Here is a 19,975-nt window from a genome sequence, read left to right as displayed (position 1 = left end):
TTATTGTTGTCCTTGTTTTAATGGAGGACCATGTTGATTGATGGCTAGCTAAAGAAAGACTACCACAATTTATGGAAAGAGAAGCAAGCAGTAGCATATAAAAGTATGGAAGATATTATCCATAGATTCATAAGGTGCTGCTAAATACAAAAGTAGTAGGCCCAAACAAGTACTTACTACACAGTTTGTCTTTGAGTTAATTATATAACGTATCAAATTAAATACACAGAAATTAAGTCAGAAAATGTGTATAGATGCCATGCTACTCTTTCATAAAACTGCCTTATAAAAATCCTATCTCAGTTGCACAAACTTTATTCTGGTGACTGTTCATTATTTTTGTATATCAATGATGGCCTACTGTAATTAGTAAACCAGTTACAAACACAGCTGTTTTCCAAACGATCCATATTTCAGTATGATTTGTGTCTATCCCTTTGTTGTTGTTTTTATTTATTCAAAACCCTTTTAAGTAGCAGATCTATTGAGAATTTAATCAAAGGTATAAAACTCTAGGCAGGAAAAAATTCATAAAGAAGCAACAGTTTGAACATGCTTTGAAGGTATTTGAAATAGGATTTCTTCTATTTCACTTGAGGGAAAATGCAGGAAGTAAAATGCAAGCAAGATAATAATCTATTAATAATTAAGAAGAAACCACTGGCTTTGATTACCAGATTGCCTCAACCATGATGCATTTCTGGGTGAATAAAACTATATACATCCCACATTCATGACGGTTAAGAGCAAGGAATCAGTTCCAGAAGAACTCACAATTAATCAAGTTAGTTTCCTCATCCATAAAACAGACATGATACCTGTTTAACTGGATTATTCTAAATATCAAATGAAAGTATATATGCAAATCACATAATAAATTGGTTTTAAATTGGCATCTCATATTTTTATGCATAACAGGGAAATACCTAGGATTTGGGAAATCTTGCTTTCCTTGATATCAAAATCAAGGCAACATCACATGATAGGTTAATCAGCTACTGCAACTCCTGGCCACTCAGCTCTTTTCCTCATGCTCAGCTTACCAGATATCCTTCTTTCTGGGTTTCTCCCATCTCCTCATCCACAGGAGCCATATCAACCACAGTTGATTCCTTCACAATTAATGCCTTCCCAACCATGCAGTCTAACATTTTGTTAATCCTATAAAAGAGTTCATGCAAATGGACCAAGAGTAAAGATGCTGTTCCTTCCCTACCCCTCTTCAGATCTCAGCCTCCTGACACTCCATGAGTATTTCTGGAGGTATATTCTATACAACTGGCCCTTCACTACTTTCCTTCCTTAGTTAAATATAATTAGTATATATGAATCTATCTTTTGCTAAGTAATGTTAACTAGCCTTGGGGGAAGCAGGGGCGGGGTTCAATAGAGCAGGCAAAAAGGTAAAATGTAAAAATAAATACGGTAAAGACACTTTCCTTGATATGGTTAGTTAACTACAGTTGTTAAGACAGTAGACTAGGTAAGATGGAATTGGTATTCTGTAACAGATGAACGAAGGATGGGCTGGGTGCAGTGGGTCACGCCTGTAATCCCAGCACTTTGGAGGCTGAGATGGGTGGATCACGAGGTCAGGAGACCGATTAAGACCATCCGGGCTAACATGGTGAAACCTCGTCTCTACTGAAAATACAAAAAATTAGCTGGGCAGAGTGGCGGGCGCCTGTAGACCCAGCTACTTGGAAGGTTGAGTCAGGAGAATGGCATGAATCCAGGAGGCGGAGCTTGCAGTGAGCCAAGATTGTGCTACTGCACTCCAGCCTGGGCAATAGAGCGAGACTGTCTCAAAATAATAATAACAACAACAATAATAATAATACAAAAATTAGCTGGGCGTGGAGGCGAGCGCCTGTAATCCCAGCTACTAGGGAGGCTAAGGCAGGAGAATCACTTGAACCCGGGAGGCCGAGGTTGCAGTGAGCCGAGATCACGCCACTGCACTCCAACCTGGCCGACTGAGGGAGACTCCATCAAAAAAAAAAAAAAAAAAAAGATATATTTTTAGGAAAACGACAATTCTAGTAGTTTAAAACAAAACACTTTGCCACTCTGACTTGTCAATAATAGATAGTAGTTAAATAATTAGTCACAGAACAAGTTATAAAGAATTTTAATTAAAGTGGAAGATCACAGAACATTTAGAAACAAGAAAATTTATGAGAAAATTTGCAATTAGCTCAAAGAAGACAAGACTGCTAAAATATCTATCCACATTTTCTAATAAATAATTATTTTACTGGGCGATCTTCCAAAAATATAAACATTATTTGTTTATAAATGCACACTAGTTTTCCATCAATTTATATTAAATGTGAAGTGTGTGATCACTGAATTTTTTTGAAGTCTCATATAAGGTTATAAGAAATTGAAGATTTTGGTGAGACTTAAAATACTAAGATGATAGATTTACTGCCGACTGGATCCGGGTTATTTCTTCAATGAGACATGTTTCAAACAGCTGACACTGTTGAGTAAGCAAAAGAGATGCCTGACTTTAAGCAACATGAATAATGCTGTTCATCAACAAATGTGCAAGATACTTGAAAGTGCATAATCATATTCTTTCTCATAAACTGTCAGCTTGATTCTGTCCCCCAGGGAATATCAAGTCTTTATAAATCTACCATGGCTATGTGACAAGAGAAAAATGTTCATCTGAGACACAAGCACAAATTCGCCTTGCCATAGACCTCTGCACCCAAACTAGCAGCAGCGGAAGCAGTTGAGGGCCACTTTTCTCATAAACAGAGAATTCTCTGATACCCATTTCCAGAACTACTTATTTAGGAAACAGAGTATATACCTCTCAACAACTGTATCTAGAAACGAGAGTTTTTACCAGTTCAAACCAAACAGAAAAATAAGTCAATCCTAGGTGACCTTCTGCAGGTAGAGGCTCCATGCTGATTGTTGGATGACATTTGACAAGTTTCACTGCTTTGTACTTAAAAATACAAGTTTAAGCAAATGTTGAACTTAATATAATTACTTTTGTTTTAGTTGATATTTTAAAATAACACCATTTCAATTTTATCCACGGTTCTTCTAGAAAGTAATCACACCTACATCACAGAGTAATTTTGAGGAGTCAATGAGTTTACAAACACCAATCACTTAAGGCATGCACTAAATAAATATTAATGACTACAGAATTACAGCCTATTACATATTGCCATGTGTGAGGTTGTACAATGTGCTTGATTATTTTATGTAACAACATAGGGAATACCTATTGGACTAAGAAAGGCATATATAAATAAACACAAAGAAAAACAACTAAAGTATTATTGGAAAAGCACAGCAAAGTATCTTTGTTTCTAATATTAACTGTACAAAAAATAGATATATTAGTACTCAGCATTTTTCTGAAGACAAAAGAGAAGAATATTAAATAATGTGATCAAGCAAAATTCATTATGTGATTTTTTAAAAAAATTATTTTTAAAATTTCATCAAAATGGTGTGAGACAAGTTTTAGTATTAATCTGTATAAATTATGTACTGACATTCATTTCACTTAAATAAATAATTTTTTATTTAATTGCCTACTAAACTTGGGAAAGTCTTAATTTATGAAATAACTATTAACTCCTTTAAAATTTATAATTCAGTTTATGGTTCTACTTCGCTAAAAAATCAACAAGCATCTTTTGAATTCCGTTGTAAAGACCAATCATTAAAGTGAAAATGTGCCTTTTGGAGAATTTTTTGTCTGGAGAAAATTTTGATGAAATATTTACTTTTATCGGTTAGAAATGAGAAGAAGAGTGTGAACATTCAGAAATGAAAGCCCACATCCTTAACTAGGAAACTGCTGGCTCCCACACTAGGGATTTTTTTTTAAGGATGCAAATTGAGATGAAAATTACAAACATGACTAACCAAAATAGTAGAAACAAATTTCCTTTTTCAGGGACATTAATACCAAATCTGTCTTCACTGTTTAAACGCTCTTGATACTTAAGCTCTCAGAATGTTATATTTTACAATACCACTTCAACAATAATTTAAGAGAGCCGAAGATTAAGTGAGATTTAATGTAAAGTCAACATAAAGACATGATTAGAGCTCAGTTTACAAAGACAATTTGTGTAAAATCTTTTCTTCCACTTTTTTGTTATTCTTATTGTTCTACTTCCTTTAAAAATGTTTCAGTAATGTTGGAGTCTGACAATTTTTTTTTTGTTGTTTTTTAGACGGAGTCAGGCTGGAGTGCGGGGGTGTGATCAAGACTCACTGCAACCTCCGCCTCCCGGGTTAAAGCGATTCTCCTGCCTCAGCCTCCTGAGTAGCTGCGATTACAGGTGCCCACCACCACACCCAGTTAATTTTTGTATTTTTAGTATAAATGGGATTTCACGTTGTTGGCCAGAATGGTTTCCATTCTGGACCTGGTGATCTGTCCGCCTCAGCCTCCAAAAGTACTGGGATTACAGGCGTGAGCCACGGCCCACGGCACTTTTTTTTTTTTTTTTTTTTTTTTTTTTTTTTTTTTTTTTTTTGAGATCGTATCTTGTTCTGTCGCGCAGGCTGGAGTCGAGCCATCTTGCGGCTCACTGCAACCTCTGCCTCCTGGGTTCAAGAAAGCTATCTTGCCTCAGCCTCCTGAGTAGCTGGGATTACAGGCACATGCCACCAAGCCCAGGTAATTTTTCTACTTTTAGTAGAGACAGGGTTTTACCATGTTGACCAGGCTGGCCTCCAACTCCTGGCCTCAAGTGATCCACCGGCCTCGGCCTCCCAAAGTGCTGGGATTACAGACATGAGTGAGCAAAGGCGCCCAGCCAGACTAAAGCATTTAGGTAAAATTCAGTAAGTGAACATTGTCATCATATTCTTCCCCTTTACATTGCATATAACTCTGTTAATTTGACTTAAAGCCATGGAAACTTGAACTAACATAAAAACTGAGCTGTAATTGAGCTTTAACTTGTAAGATAAAATCTGTGATGTTCTACAAGCTCTACTATAACCCTTTCTGAAATTGTGCTATGAAACTTAGCTCTAACATGCAGAAAAATTTATTCAGTATAAATATAATTCTGTGTACAATTACCTACAGAGTTAGGGATGGTGCTGTAAAATTTAAACATAATAAATAATTTAATAAAATATAATTATATTTTAATTTTAAAGTTATAAATTTTCATTTGCATTCTGGGACAGGAAGATTGATGCATTTTTTTTCATAAAACACACCCACCCACTGTATTTTTGCAATAATGATGAAGTATGCTCACACCAATAGATAAAATTATGCTTCTTTGTAATAACATGATTAAGATAATTAAGCCATGTATGCTACAAAATCTTTCATAATATGCTTTTTGTATCTTCTTTATTGTTACAACATGTATTCCTGCATCCAAAAAGTATTTTCAAACAAAAAAATTGTATTTGCAATAGGGATATGTTCTAAGTCAGTGTAATAGAATAACTCAACCTTGCTGAGAGTTTGTAATGTAATCAAGGTTGGAATGTTTTGAGGAGCATTGAAGAAACATGTAGTGGTGCGGGATGAGGCAGGCGGGATCTACACTTAAAAACTGGATGGCCTTGTCTCTTTGGAGTGAATGGATTGTAATTTGGTTTATATTTTGCTGTTGCTGCACTGCATTTAATATATTACCAAAAGAAAAGATCCATATTTCAAATTAATGCTCAAAAATAATAATGAGAACATTATGTGAAACAATAGATTTGATTTGAGAATATTGAATGTTGTGCAATATCAGCACTTTTAATCTTTTCATTTATACAAATAATGAGAATTCCACACCACATATACATACTAATTTAAAAGTTAGGAAACTATACAGAATATGTGTGTTGAAGTATACTTTACACAAAGTAAGTTAACATAGTATGTTTAATACTTGCTTTCTTATATTTCATTTTTTGAAAAAATTCAAATATTTATGCAGTTGATTTTTATTATGCAAGGCAACTGTATATAAAAATTATTAATCACATTGGAAGGCTGAAGTGGGTGGATCACAAGGTCAAGAGATCGAGGCCATCCTGGCCAACATGTAAAACCCCCTCTCTACTAAAAATACAAAAAAATAGCTGGGCATGGTAGCACATGCCTTTAGTACCAGCTACTCAGGAGGCTGACGCAGGAGAATTGCTTGAACCTAGGAGATGGAGGTTGCAGGGAGCCTAGATTATGCCACTGCACTCCAGTCTGGTGACAGAGCAAGACTCCGTCTCAAACAAAAAACAAAAAACAAACAAACAAACAAAAAATCACTCATCAAAACAGTGAAAGGTATATTTTATCAACTATCAATCTATATTTTTCAACATTGACACTTATTATAATTCATTATTATTCAACGATAAGGGCTTTTTGCATTAGTAAACATTATCAGTAAAAGAGATTTACATAGGTAAATAATTATTAATAGTCAGGAACAGTTATATCTCTACATTTGAACTACAAAAAAATCTAGTAACACCTCTAAAAGTTGACATAATGTCAATGCTACTTTGATGGTCCTATGTCCTATGACATTTGAAAAGTGTACCAGTAAGAAAATATTTAATTATTTATTTGAGGAAACAACAGGTTAAATAATATTCTTTAAAAGAGTAATTTCAGGGATGGGAGGATAAGATGGCTGACTAGATGCAACCATCTCGTGCAGCTGGGTGGTAGACTAGCTACCAGCCATTACACTAAAGTATCATCTATTAGGTTGTATCCCAAACTACAACACCAAAAATTATCTTGCTAATATCCATACCTGTGAAACTAGGCACAAGAATCCACTGACACATAAAGGTCTTGTACAGAGGACTAGCCCTCTGAAAGTATCCAGAAACATAGCCAACTACTTATACTCAACATACACCATGGGTAAAGGAACACCGATCCTCCCAGATGAGGAAGAATCAGCAGAAGAGTTCTGGAAATTCAAGTGAGAGTGTCTGCTTATCTCTAAACATGTCCACTAGATCCCCAGCTATGGAACTTAACTAGTTTGAAATAATTAAAATGATAGACATCAAATTCAAAATCTGGATGCTAAGGAAACTCATCGAGATTCCAGAAAACATTAAAACCCCATCTAAGGGATCCAATGAATCCAGTAAAATGATCCAACAGCTAAATGATATAATAACCATTTTTTGAAAAGAACCATACTGAACTTTCCACTGCAAGAATTTAATAACATAATCAGAAGAATTAACAGTGGAATTGACCAAACCGAGGAAAGACTCTCAGAGCTTGAAGACTGGTTCTTGGAATTAACTCAGTCAGACAAAAATTTTAAAAGAACATAAAAAGTTAAAATCTCCAAGCAATACAGGATTATACAAAGAGAACAAATCTATGACTCATTGGCAATCCTGAGAGTGAAGGGGAGAGAATAAGATGCTTGAATATATATTTGAAGACATAGTCCACAAAAATCTCTCTAATTTTCCTAGAGGTTGACATGTAAATCCAACAAATACAGAGAAGCTCAGCTAGATACTACACAAGATGACAATTCCCAGGGCACACAGTCATCAGATTCACCAAGGTCATCACAAAAGAAAAAGTTCTTAAAGGAAGCTAGAGAGAAGGGTCAAGTCATGTACAAAGTCATGTACAAATCTCATGAGGTGCGCAGTAGACATTTCACCAAAAACTTTACAAGTCAGAAGATATTGACACCTATCTTTTTCTTTCTTTTTTTTTTTTTTTTTTTTTTTTTTTCCTGAGATGGAGTTTAGCTCGTTGCCCAGGCTAGAGTGCAGTGGTGTGATCTTGACTCACTTCAACCTCCACTTTGCAGGTTCAAGTGATTCTCCTGCCTCAGCCTCCCAAGCAGCTGAGATTACAGGCATGTGCCACCACACTCAGCTAATTTTTGTATTTGTAGTAGAGACAGGTTTCAACATGTTGGCCAGGCTGGTCTTGAACTCCTGACCTCAGGTGATCAGCCTGCCTCATCCTCCTAAAGTGTTGGGTTTACAGGCATGAGCCACTGCACCCAGCCTATTTTAAGCATTCTTAAAGAAAAGAAAATACAACCAAGAATTTTATTTCCCACCAAACCAACTTCACAGGTGCAGAAGAAAGAAAACTTTTGTTAAATAAGCAAATGCTAAGGGAATTTATTTCAACTAGAACAGCCTTACAAGAGGTCCTTAAGGGAGTGCTAAACATGGAATTAAAGAATGACACCTGCTACCACAAACGCAACAGATCCTGGAAAGGCTGTAAAGAAGAGAGAGCTCTTATTCATGTTGGTTAGAATGTAAATTATGTTCAGCCACAGTGGCAAGAAGTTGGGAGAGTTCTCAAATAACTTAAAACAGAGCTACCATCAATCCAGCAATTGCATTACTGTGTGTATACCCAAAGGAAAATAGATCTTTATACCAAAAGACACATGCATTTGTATGTTCATTGCAATACTAGGCACAATAGCAAAGACATGGAATCAGTCTACGTGTCCATTAATGGTAGATTGGATTAAAAAAAAAATGTGGTACATATACAACGTGAAATACTATGCAGCCATAAGAAAGGAATAAAACCACATCCTCTGCAGCAACATGAATGGAACTGAAGGCCATAATCTTAAGCAAATTAAATCAGGAACAACAACAACAACAAAAAAAAACAAATACATGTTCTCACTTAAATAAATGAGAGCTAAAATTAGCACACATGGACATAAATAAGGGGAAAAAAAGACATGGAAGACTGCTGGAAGAGGGAGGGAAGGAGAGGGAGGAGAGGGAGGATGGGTTGAAAAACTACTGGGTACAATATCACTACCTGGGTACAATATACTCACGTAACCAACTTGCACATGTATCCACCCATATAAAAAAAAAAGTTGGGTTCTTAAAGAGTGATTTAAAACACAGAATATGCTAAATTTCTAAATAATTCAGTGTAATTCTAGATGATCCTTAAAAGAAACTACAACAATTTTGACATTTCTATAATATTTTAACAGAAATTTATCACAGAAATGTTTTAGCAGAAATTTACAAATTCATAATTTATAACAGAAATTACAAGTTTTACCTTATAAATCACTTCAGGAATGTTTGGTGTGTGTTCTTATATATTGCTGTGGTTGAGTCCTGCATAAAAATAAAACAAAAATATAAAACATATATTTCAACATATAAAAATCTATGCATAGTTAAAACATATTTATTATGTTACACATTAAACAGAACTGAGTTTGGAGAGCAAATACATTTTCGAAGAGATAAATTTTTGATAGGTTTGAATTGCTAGATTTTTTTTTCTTCTTAGGGCATGACATTTTGAAACTATGTCCAGTTAGAATTTTAGCTCTGTCATGTGTTAGCCATGTAGATATGGGCAATTTAGTCTTGTTCTTTGACCCTTGGTATGTCAAGACATAAAGAAGTTTTAACTTCAGTGTTACAATTTATTTAAACACTTAATATTACGCCTTAAACATGGTCAAAATTTAAATATAAACTATTTTAGTGATTTTACATAATAGAAAATGTTTTAAAAGTTATTTTCATAAATTTAATGTTTTATGATTTGAATAACCACTATACTTTCAAACAAAGAGAATATGAAAGATCAGAATAGAAATGCAAGAAACAACGTTCAGTATAACCTGAAGTATAACATGATTAGCAAGGGAGTATTGTAAATCAATTAAAAATATATATTGTTCTAGAATTATGACTTTTATTTCAATAAATTAAACTTGAATATAATCCCTAACGCATACATTACATGCATTATTCCAAATAATATATATGTTGTATGTATACACAACATAATGCTTATCGGATTGAAGTGTTAACATTGGAAAGTCAATATTAAAAGAAGAAAACAAAGGTAAAAATGTGTTCTCATAAGATAATAATCCCTTTCAGAACCCAAAAGCAGGAGCATAAGAATTATGCTTATTCTCTGACTTTAGCCCAAATCAGCTTACTATGTCTTTAGTTGACAATGTGATTTGATACATGATTTCTATTTCCTAAAACTGATAAAAATTACACTTACAAAGGTCAAACAGATGCCTCAAATATTTTAGGAGTATGTCAGTCATTCAGCAACTATTTATTGAGTATTACTATGTGCCAAACATTATTATTTATACTAGGAATGCAACACATAACAAAAGAGATAAAAGACACTGCCCTCATGGTACTTATGAGAGGTGACAGTGTGCTAGCAGCCCTCACTCTCAGCGCCTCCTGTGCCTCGGCGTCCACTCTGGCGGCCCGTGAGGAGCCCTTCAGCCTGCCACTGCACTGTGGGAGACCTCTCTTCACTGGCGAGCCACAGCCAGCTCCCTCCGCTTGCAGGGAGGTGTGGAGGGAGAGGCACGGACAGGAACCAGGGCTGCGCGCAGCGCTCACAGTCCAGCACGAGTTCCGGCGGGCGCGGGCGCAGGCTTGGCGGGCCCCGCACTTGGCACTTGGAACGCAACGAGGGCCTTAGCACCCCGGCCAGCAGCTGCGGTGGGTGAACCGGGTCCCCCAGCAGTGCCAGCCCGCCAGCACTGTGCTCGAGTTCTCGCCGGGCCTCAGTTGCCTCCCGGTGGGGCAGCGCTCAGGACCTGCAGCCCGCCATGCCGGAACACCCCGTGGTGGTGAGCTCTCGCGCCGCGGGAGCCTCCTCCAGGAGCGCGCTCGGTCCCATCAACCGTCCAGGGACTGAGGAGTATGGGAGAAAGGCGCGGAACTGGCAGGAGCTCTGCCCACGGCTCTGGTGCGAGATCCACTAGGTGAAGCCAGCTAGGCTCCCTGAGTCTAATGGGGACTTGGAGAACTTTTATGTCTAGCTAAGGGATTGTAGATACACCAATCAGCACTCTGTGTCTAGCTCAAGGTTTGTAAATGCACCAATGAGTACTCTATATCTAGCTAACCTAAAGGGGACTTGGAGAACTCTTCTGTCTAGCACTCTGTGTCTAGCTAAAGGATTGTAAAGGCACCAGTCAGCACTCTGTCAAAATGGACCAATCAGCTCTCTGTAAAATGAACCAATCAGCTCTCTGTAAAATGGACCAATCAGAATGATGTGGGTGGGGTCAGATAAGGGAATAAAAGCAGGCTGCCTGAGCCACCCAGCGGCAACACCTTCAGGTCTCCTTCTGTGGTGTGGGTGCTTTGTTCTTCTGGTCTTTAGGGTAAATGCTGCTGCTCACACTTAGCATCCACATGGCGTTTTTGAGCTGAGCACTCGCCGGGGAAGGTCTGCAGCTTCATTCCTGAAGCTACCGAGACCAGGAACCCACCAGAAGAAGGAAGCGCCAGACACATCTGAACGTCTGAGGGACAAACTGCGGACACAACATCTTTAAGAACTGGAACTCATAATCGCCAGGGTCTGAGGCTTCATTTTTGAAGTTAGCAAGACCAAGAACCCAGCAATTCTGGACACACATTTTGGGCAGGCTGGGAGGGATGGGTGAGAGAAAAGTGTACACCCAAATAGGCAAATATATAGTGTATATCAGGTAATCCTAAGTACTATAAAGACAGAAGTTAAGATGTGTCAGTGTTGATCACAGTAGAAATGTCTGATACCTGATAGCTGGAATCTGGGAGAAAAAAATCTGGAGTTGAAGAGAGTCTGAAGTGTCTGCAAGGGGTTATCTAGGAGTGAAATGTAATAACTGAGTCCTTTAAAGTCAGAGAAATGAGAAATAGCGATCACTAGGATGAGAAAAGTAGGAAATGGGCTGTGATGTTCTGGAAGTACTAAGAGAAAAACGAGATTTGTAGTAGCTTGGTGGTCTCTGTCTATCATCTGTCTGTCTGTCTATCATCTATCTGTCTATATCCATCTAGCAGCATCCTCTGCTTATCAGGGCAAAACTTCCAGATTCTATTAGAACACGTAGTACTCATAAGCTTCAGGGTTACTATAACACCTCCAAGAACGTTTTCCAAAATGACCACCTTAAAACTAAGAGGCAAATAATATCTGATGTGACTGATTTCCAAGTTTAATTCCAGAAACTATTGATGACACAGTGTTCATGTGGGCTGTCATTAGGAACTGGTGCTCATCATAACTAGTACACAATATGTACACTGCAACCCATGCTCACATGATTTGGGGTGAGAAGCAGCAAAGATTTTCAAGCAATAATTTTTACAATTGAGCTATTAGAATATTATACTCTGGAAAATCATGTGTAAGCATGTGGGGACCTATTTATACATAGCTCACATTTTCTGCTAAGGTTAATATAGACTGTTTGGAAAGAAGGCAAAAAGCACATGGCTGATCATTTTATCTTGGCTCTATTGCTACGGTAGAATAAGCAGCACCCTCCACAGTGCATAGAGCTCAATGCACAGCTCTGACTCTAAATGTGATACAGTCTCCTTGAATAACTGTTTAATATCTGACAAAAGAAAATTAAGTTTCAATAGTTCTTAGTATATTGACAAAAACTCTTGTCAGTTAGGAAATGTCACCAATAAACAATTCAATTTCCTGCATTGTATACATTTATTTAAATGCAATGAAACAATCCATTCAAATACTTTCGAAAAAGAAATTATAATATTCTACTAAGAAACATATATTTCACTTCACTTTAAATCACACTATCTTATCTCCTTTATCAATCTCAGTGTGCCTAATGTTTTAAAATGCAACGATTATTTTACAGAAAATTTCAGCAGTATTCATTTTCATGTCTGAGCTCTTGAAATAATAAAGTATACTCTTAACTAGAGAAGGAATGTGTTAAAAATATATATGTAGTTGTACAAAATGTATTCTCACTTATTATATAGGTCAGTACTTCAACGTTTTCTATGTTATTTTGCAGAGCCCTTCATTTCAATTCATTCTGCAATTTACAGGTTTATAATATAATCACAATAACTAAAGTCTCTGCAGGTTGTCCAGAAGTAACAACAGCAAAACATAATATTATGTGGCAGCATAATAACATATTAGAATCCTTTGTTGTAAGTTTCTCATTGTGTTTTTATAGAACCAGGCTAGGCCGGGCGCAGTGGCTCAAGCCTGTAATCCCAGCACTTTGGGAGGCCGAGATGGGCGGATCACGAGGTCAGGAGATGGAGACCATCCTGGCTAACACGGTGAAACCCCGTCTTTACTAAAAAGTACAAAAAACTAGCCGGGCGAGGTGGCGGGCGCCTGTAATCCCAGCTACTCGGGAGGCTGAGGCAGGAGAATGGCGGGAACCCGGGAGGCGGAGTTCGAAGTGAGCTGAGACCCGCCCACTGCACTCCAGCTTGGGCCACAGGGCGAGACCCCGTCTCAAAACAAAAACAAAAAAAAAAAAAAAAAAAAAAAGAAAACAAAAAAAAAACAGGCTAAATAAAATAAGAATTCAAGTTTTATTTTTAAAAATCAGAAGCTCTCTGTAAGAGTGTCAGTAAGAAAAAAATACATGGAAGATGTCTGTTGAAGTAAGCTTTACTCCTGAAGTCACGTCCTCCTCCAAGGAAAACTCATATTCAAAAACTATTTTTTCATCCAATATTTACTCATTTAATTTGCTAACCATCTTTACTATACTTGGTTTCAGTCAGCATTCCAGTAACTGAATTTAAACAGCAGAAAGGGCAATCCTCCATGTGAAAAGTTGTGTTTGTAATTTTAAACTGCACATAAATTTGGATATATTAATGCTGTTTAACTATTTCTAATATAATATTGGATTAGCAACAATCCACCAATTAATTATTGAACAAATTATCACATATATGGTTATAATAACTTTTAGTTTTATTTATTTGTATTTAATTATTTTCAATTCAATGCTCAATTCTTACAACATGAATGTTTTGGTTATTATTAGTTTCATACTTATGTGTTCAGTATCATTAAATCAGAAACAGAAAGTCCTAAAATACCCTAACACTACAGGAATATGAAGAGGTGGCAATTGCCTGGTTTTGCATCCAAAGAACTCAGAGAAAGCTGGTATGAGTAATCAAAAAGTGAACTCCAGGTGTACTGACCCTGAGATTCACTGTGAAATTCCTAAGTCAAGCCGTAGTTAAAACCTTGATTTTTGCTAGTGAAGCCCCTGAGCAGAGAACCTAGGTAGGCCATGTCCAAAATCCTGACCCATGGAAACCTTGAGATAATTTATCACCCACAACAGGAAACAAATACAGTGTTTGGGACTTGAAAATGGTGTGCTGCTGCAACAAATACCTAAAAATAGTGTGACTGGCTTTGAAACCAGAAAGTTAGTAGAAGCTGGAAGGATTTTAAGAAGCACAAGAGTGAAAATCTAAATCCCCCTGAACCAATTGTTAGAAAACTGGATTTTGAAGATGCTCAGGCCCTCAGCCCTCTGAGGGAGGGCTCAGAGGAAAGTGAGGAATGTTACTGAAAACTAGAAGAGAGATGGAATTGTGTTATGCAGTAAAAGAATGTTAGCAAAACTGTGTCCTGTGGTTATGTACCAATCAGAGCTTTTAAATGATGAAATTGGATATATAGCTGATCTTTGAACAACATAGGTTTGAACTACATGGTTCCACTTATATGTGGACTTTCTCCCACCTCTGCCACCCCTGAGGCCCCAAGACCAACCCTTCCTTTTCCTCCTCCTACTCAGACTACTCAATGTGAAGAAAATAAGGATGAAGGCCTTTAGGACGATCTACTTCCACTTCATGAATAGTAACTCTATTTTCCCTTTCTTATTACTTTCTTATTTACATTTTTTTCTCTAGCTTACTTTAGAATACAGTATTTAATACACAGAACATACAAAATATGTGTTAACTGTATATGTTATCTCTAAGGCTGTTGGTCAACAGTAACCTATTAGTAGTTAAGTTTTAAGAAGTCAAAAGTTATTTGTGGATATTCAACTGCATAGAGGGTTAGTCCCCCTAGCCCCTGTGTTGTTTAAGCGTCAACTGTATAGCTAAATGCCACAGATGCTGCCTGGTTTCTTCTTGCATTTTATAGTAAAACGTGAGAGAAGAGATAGATTGTGGAAAGGTTAGACATGAATAGAAGTAGATTATTTTTAAAATAATTGGCCTTTCCAAGTGGCAACAGATGCCTACCAAAAATGGCTGCTGAAAGTATATCTTATAAACAACAAAAAAAATGGAGATGCGACTGCACAACCTTTTGTTAAAATCTTGGAAAGTTCAAAATGTCAAGAAGACTTAATTCACACTAAGTTCCTTTCAATAAATTAAGGGTATGCCTTACAGATTTTCTCAACCAAGAGCCACAGCCTTTAGATAAGCCGTAAAATCCAGTCAAGAAAATCCAACATTTCAGAAGTGTAAGGTACTAGCTATTGCTGTCCCCAACATTTCTGAAATGCTGGATTTTCTTGATTGGGTGTTATGGACTAGTTATTGCTGCTCATCTTCCATTTTTCCTATTTTTGAAACAGTGTTGATAAGTATAATCCTATCCTTGTTCCACCATTATAAATTGGGAGAGTTGGGGGGCAATAACTTGTCTCTTACATTGTGCAAGTTCACAGGTAGAGAATTGTGCTCCAGGAGTTCTACTTAATGAATTACGTTGAGGCCTCTTATATACGCTTGGATTTGATTTATAAGTTATACTGAATTGACGATATTGTGATGAGATTCTGGATTTTGAGCTGATGGTGCAATGGGATGAGAATCTGAGGAACCCTGAAAGGGGGTGGATATATTTTGCATTTCAGAAAGACTTAAATAACTCTATATCAGAGAGTGGTAGATTCCCATCCCCTATTGTACAGGTACTGTGTAATCATTTTACCTTGAGTGTAGATAGGATCCAAGAATATGATGGGATAGTCAGTCTGTTAGTATATTACGTTACGATATGTTACGTTACGTTGTAAGACTCCATCATAGCAAGCTGATTCTCCTGCTGACTTAGCAGAAGTAAGATACTATTTTGGTTAGGTCCTAAGGGCTACTTCTGCAAGCTGAAAGTGACATCTGACTAACAGCCAGCAGAAGATGGGAAACCTAGTTCTACAACTGCGAGGAACTAAATTCTTCCAAAGAATTAAATAAGCTTGGAGAAGACCTTGAGCCTCAGGTGGAATCATAGTCCTGACCAACACATGGCTTTGCCTTGTGACAGCCAGACAACTCAGGCCTAACAGGCGTGATTTACAAAAACTGTGAAATAATTGGATGCTGTTTTAACCCAGTACATTTGTGATAATTTGTCATATGGCAATAGACCAATAATTCATCAACCCTCAAAATAATATTAGGAATTCATAAATTCCTAATTGAACATTTTGCTTAAATATAAATGCATTATTTCAGCAGTCCCCAAATAGTATTTCATTCCATATTATCCTTTTGAGAATGTTAACAATTTTGAAAACTTTAAAAAATATTATGTCATATATTGTTAAATTGTACTTAACAAAACCTGGAAAATAAATTTTAGAAAAAACAAAATGAGTTTGAAAATAGAGCATTTACAAATTACAAATANATTCATAAATTCCTAATTGAACATTTTGCTTAAATATAAATGCATTATTTCAGCAGTCCCCAAATAGTATTTCATTCCATATTATCCTTTTGAGAATGTTAACAATTTTGAAAACTTTAAAAAATATTATGTCATATATTGTTAAATTGTACTTAACAAAAACCTGGAAAATAAATTTTTAGAAAAAACAAAATGAGTTTGAAAAATAGAGCATTTACAAATTACAAATAAGATTATTTATGAAATGCTTTTATAGTCTATTTGTATCAGTAATTATTTATCCTTTATTTAAATACTTGAAATGTAGAAATTAACAATAAGTGTTTTGTAAATAAGAATTGCTAGAGGCCGGGAGTGGTGGCTCACACCTCTAATTCCAGCACTTTGGGAGGCTGAGGCGGGCAAATCACGAGGTCAGGAGATCGATAACATCCTGGCTAACACAGTGAAACCCCTGTCTCTACTAAAAATACAAAAAATTTAGCCATGCGTGGTGACAGGCGCCTGTAGTCCCAGCTACTGGGGAGGCTGAGGCAGGAGAATAGCGTGAACCCAGGAGGCAGAGCTTGCATCAAGCCGAGATAGCGCCACTGCACTCTAGCCTGGGTGACAGAGCGAGACTCTGTCTAAAAAAAAAAAAAAAAAATTGCTAGAGAAAAATACTTGTATTCTGTGTGGTGTGGCTTTGTACTTTCAACCTAAAATAATAATTCAGATTGTATTGACTGAATAGCATTGGAAAATCATCAGCAGTACAACTCTACTATGTAATATAATTAGAATGCAATGAATAAATAATCCATTGCTCCTTGGAATGTAGAAATTAACAATAACTGCTATGTAAATAGAGATTGCCAGAGAAAAATAGTTATATTCTGTATGGTGTGGTTTTGCACTTTCAACCTAAAAATGATAATTCAGATTGTGTTGACTGAATAGCTTTGGAATGTCATCAGCAATACAACTCCACTATGTAATATAATTAGGATGCAATGAATAAATAATATTTCACTCCTTGATACAAGGTACTGCTTGTAAGTGTAGGGGTCATTTGTAAGCCAATTTTGTTTTTACCCTTAAACAGCATTGTTGTTAAATTGTGATAAATGGGAAACCGTAAATTGGGAGAGAATTTTAATGGTCATTATCTTCATTAGCTAATGAGATGTGCTAATTATGTTTGTAAGTGACAATAATTTAGTAGCTCTGGCTTAAAGGCCTCACAGAGCAATAACTAGGTCAGTCCTCTTCAATGTGTTTTCACAATGTTAGAAGGGACTTGATAATGAGAACCTAAACTTGATAGTAATGTTTTCTATGAAATTGTTCATTAAAATGTCTTCTTAAATTATGTCAGATTTTATGTCGTTCGCCCATAATACATTTGCATAAATTCTAAGGTACTGAGAATGTGACATCAAAAATTAAATTAAGGCAGTGGTATTTGAAATGTGTTCCCTAGCCCCACGGCGATCCCTGAGAGCCTGTCAGGGGTGTTCAAGGCTGAAACTATTTTTGTAATAATCAAATGATGCATTTTTTGTTTCCACTGTGTTGACAGTGACAGTGATGCTAAAAATAATGATGGTGGGTAAAAATACCGATGCCTTTGATTTAGCCATTCAGTACTGTCTACATATATCAGTTATCATGTTGCATGCTAGAAATATATACAATTTGCATTTGTAAATCAAAAATTGGTCAGTTAAGTAATTAATTGATTTGAGAAACAGTGGTGCCTTTGCATACATCAAGAAAGTGACTCTAAACCATATTACAACTCATTGTATTCTTCAACACTTTACACAAGCAGGAAAGAAAGAAGGGAGGAAGAAAAGAGAAAGAAAGAGAAAAAGAAAAAGAAAAGAAGGAAGAAAGGGGGGAAGGAAGGGAAGGGAACAGAAGGGAGGGGAGGGGAAGATGAGGACAGGGGAGGGGAAGGAGGAACAGGGGGACAGAGGGATGAAGGGAGGGAAAAAGATGTCAATTTCTCCATGATAAAAAATACACACACACGCACACACACAATTATGTACCCTTGAACATGCATTGTTTTTTGTATTCAGTGTGTAGAAATCAGAACTACGCATGAAGCTCTAACACTGTGTGATGAAGCCCAGTACATGTGTGGCACTTGGAGTTGTGAGCTGTGAGCTACACTGGCTGTTCTCTCATGGAACATCGTTTATATCTAGTTTTTTTGTTTGTTTGTTTTGTTTTTTTGTTTTTGCATAGTGTCAGAAAAAAATTGTGATTGCTTAAAGTTGGATATTGGGTACATATTTTTTTGACTGTGAAAAGAGACCCTGCCTGTTCAAGGAAACTACTTGTTAGCATTTGTTGCCAGTGATGAAGTTCAATATTTCAAACAAATATAAAATTTTGGAAAGCTTGTATTTGCCCCCATGAGTTTGACAGTACTGTAACACTTAAGAATTTCCTGATCATATTATTGATATTAGCAATTGTGATTTTTAAAATAATATGTGTCCATATTGAAAGATACATACATCTTTGTGAACAACTTTTTTAAAAAAATGATTGATGCATGGGTAAAAAAATGTTACAAATAATATATGAGTAACAAATGTTTTCATAGTTTAAGATTGAACAATGGATTTTAATTAACACAATATGAAAGTTTAATAAGGTAGTTTCAGCTTCCATTTGGGAATTAACCTTTATAAAAACTACCAATTGTTGAGTTCCGGTGTGCTATTTAAAAAACTCACAACTATCTGACAAAGGATTTTAAAATGCCTCCCTTTTCAACTACATGTATGAATAAAGTCAGATTTTTTTATGTGCTTCAACTAAACAGCATATCGCAATGACTGAAACAGAGAAGCAGATGTAAAAATTCAGCTGGCTCTATTACACCAGAAGCCAAACATTAAAGAGATCTGCCAAAAATGTAAAACAATGATGAACTTATTATTAATTTTTTTCTTCTTGGAAAACATATTTGTTTAAATTATTTTTGTTAACATATTACATCTGCATTATTTTTAAATAAGCTAGTGAAATGAATATTTTTAAACTCTAGCTTTTATTCATAATATAGTAAATATTGGTTCCTACAAATAAAAAAAAATTGGGTTTTTAATACGTTTTAAGACTTCAAAGTTGTTCTAAGACTAAAATTGTGAGAAACACTGTCTGTCTAATGGTAATTGAAAGTCAGTAGGTAGGTTGACTTTTTGATGAAAAATGTATTGAAGAATAAAAGAATACTTATGAATGTGTTCTAAGTCTATATATACTTTAAGTTTTTCAACTCTGAAAAGCATGAATCACTATTGTAATCAATACACTAAGTATTTTGAAACATGGAAGAAAAAATGTGTTTGCTTCTTACTGATTACCCCACATAAGAGAGAAGAACAAGGGATCAGAGAGGAACCTAGAGAGATTCAGCTTATTGGTGAATAAACAAATTATTTTACTTTTTTAACTCATTATGATTTTTTAAGTATTTGTAGGTATTAAACATTTTATTTAATAGTAAACACAAAGAGTTAT

The 19,975-nt window shown here is 36.0% G+C and overlaps 1 protein-coding gene across 1 annotated transcript in view; it reads right to left on the bottom strand.

The window, feature by feature from the left end:
* The window catches only part of CDH18 (cadherin 18), a 1,176,273-nt gene that overhangs the window by 833,317 nt on the left and 322,981 nt on the right, over positions 1–19,975 (bottom strand). The window contains exon 2 of the mRNA XM_017893219.1: positions 9,056–9,114. The gene's annotated coding sequence lies outside the window, so the exon portion shown is untranslated. The remainder of the gene's footprint in view (positions 1–9,055; positions 9,115–19,975) is intronic.

The sequence above is a fragment of the Rhinopithecus bieti genome, unplaced genomic scaffold, assembly GCF_001698545.2.
Source record: "Rhinopithecus bieti isolate Rb0 unplaced genomic scaffold, ASM169854v2 scaffold_21891, whole genome shotgun sequence".
In the NCBI taxonomy this organism is placed as follows: Eukaryota; Metazoa; Chordata; class Mammalia; order Primates; family Cercopithecidae; genus Rhinopithecus; species Rhinopithecus bieti.
This window is presented reverse-complemented; position numbering and strand designations above follow the sequence as displayed.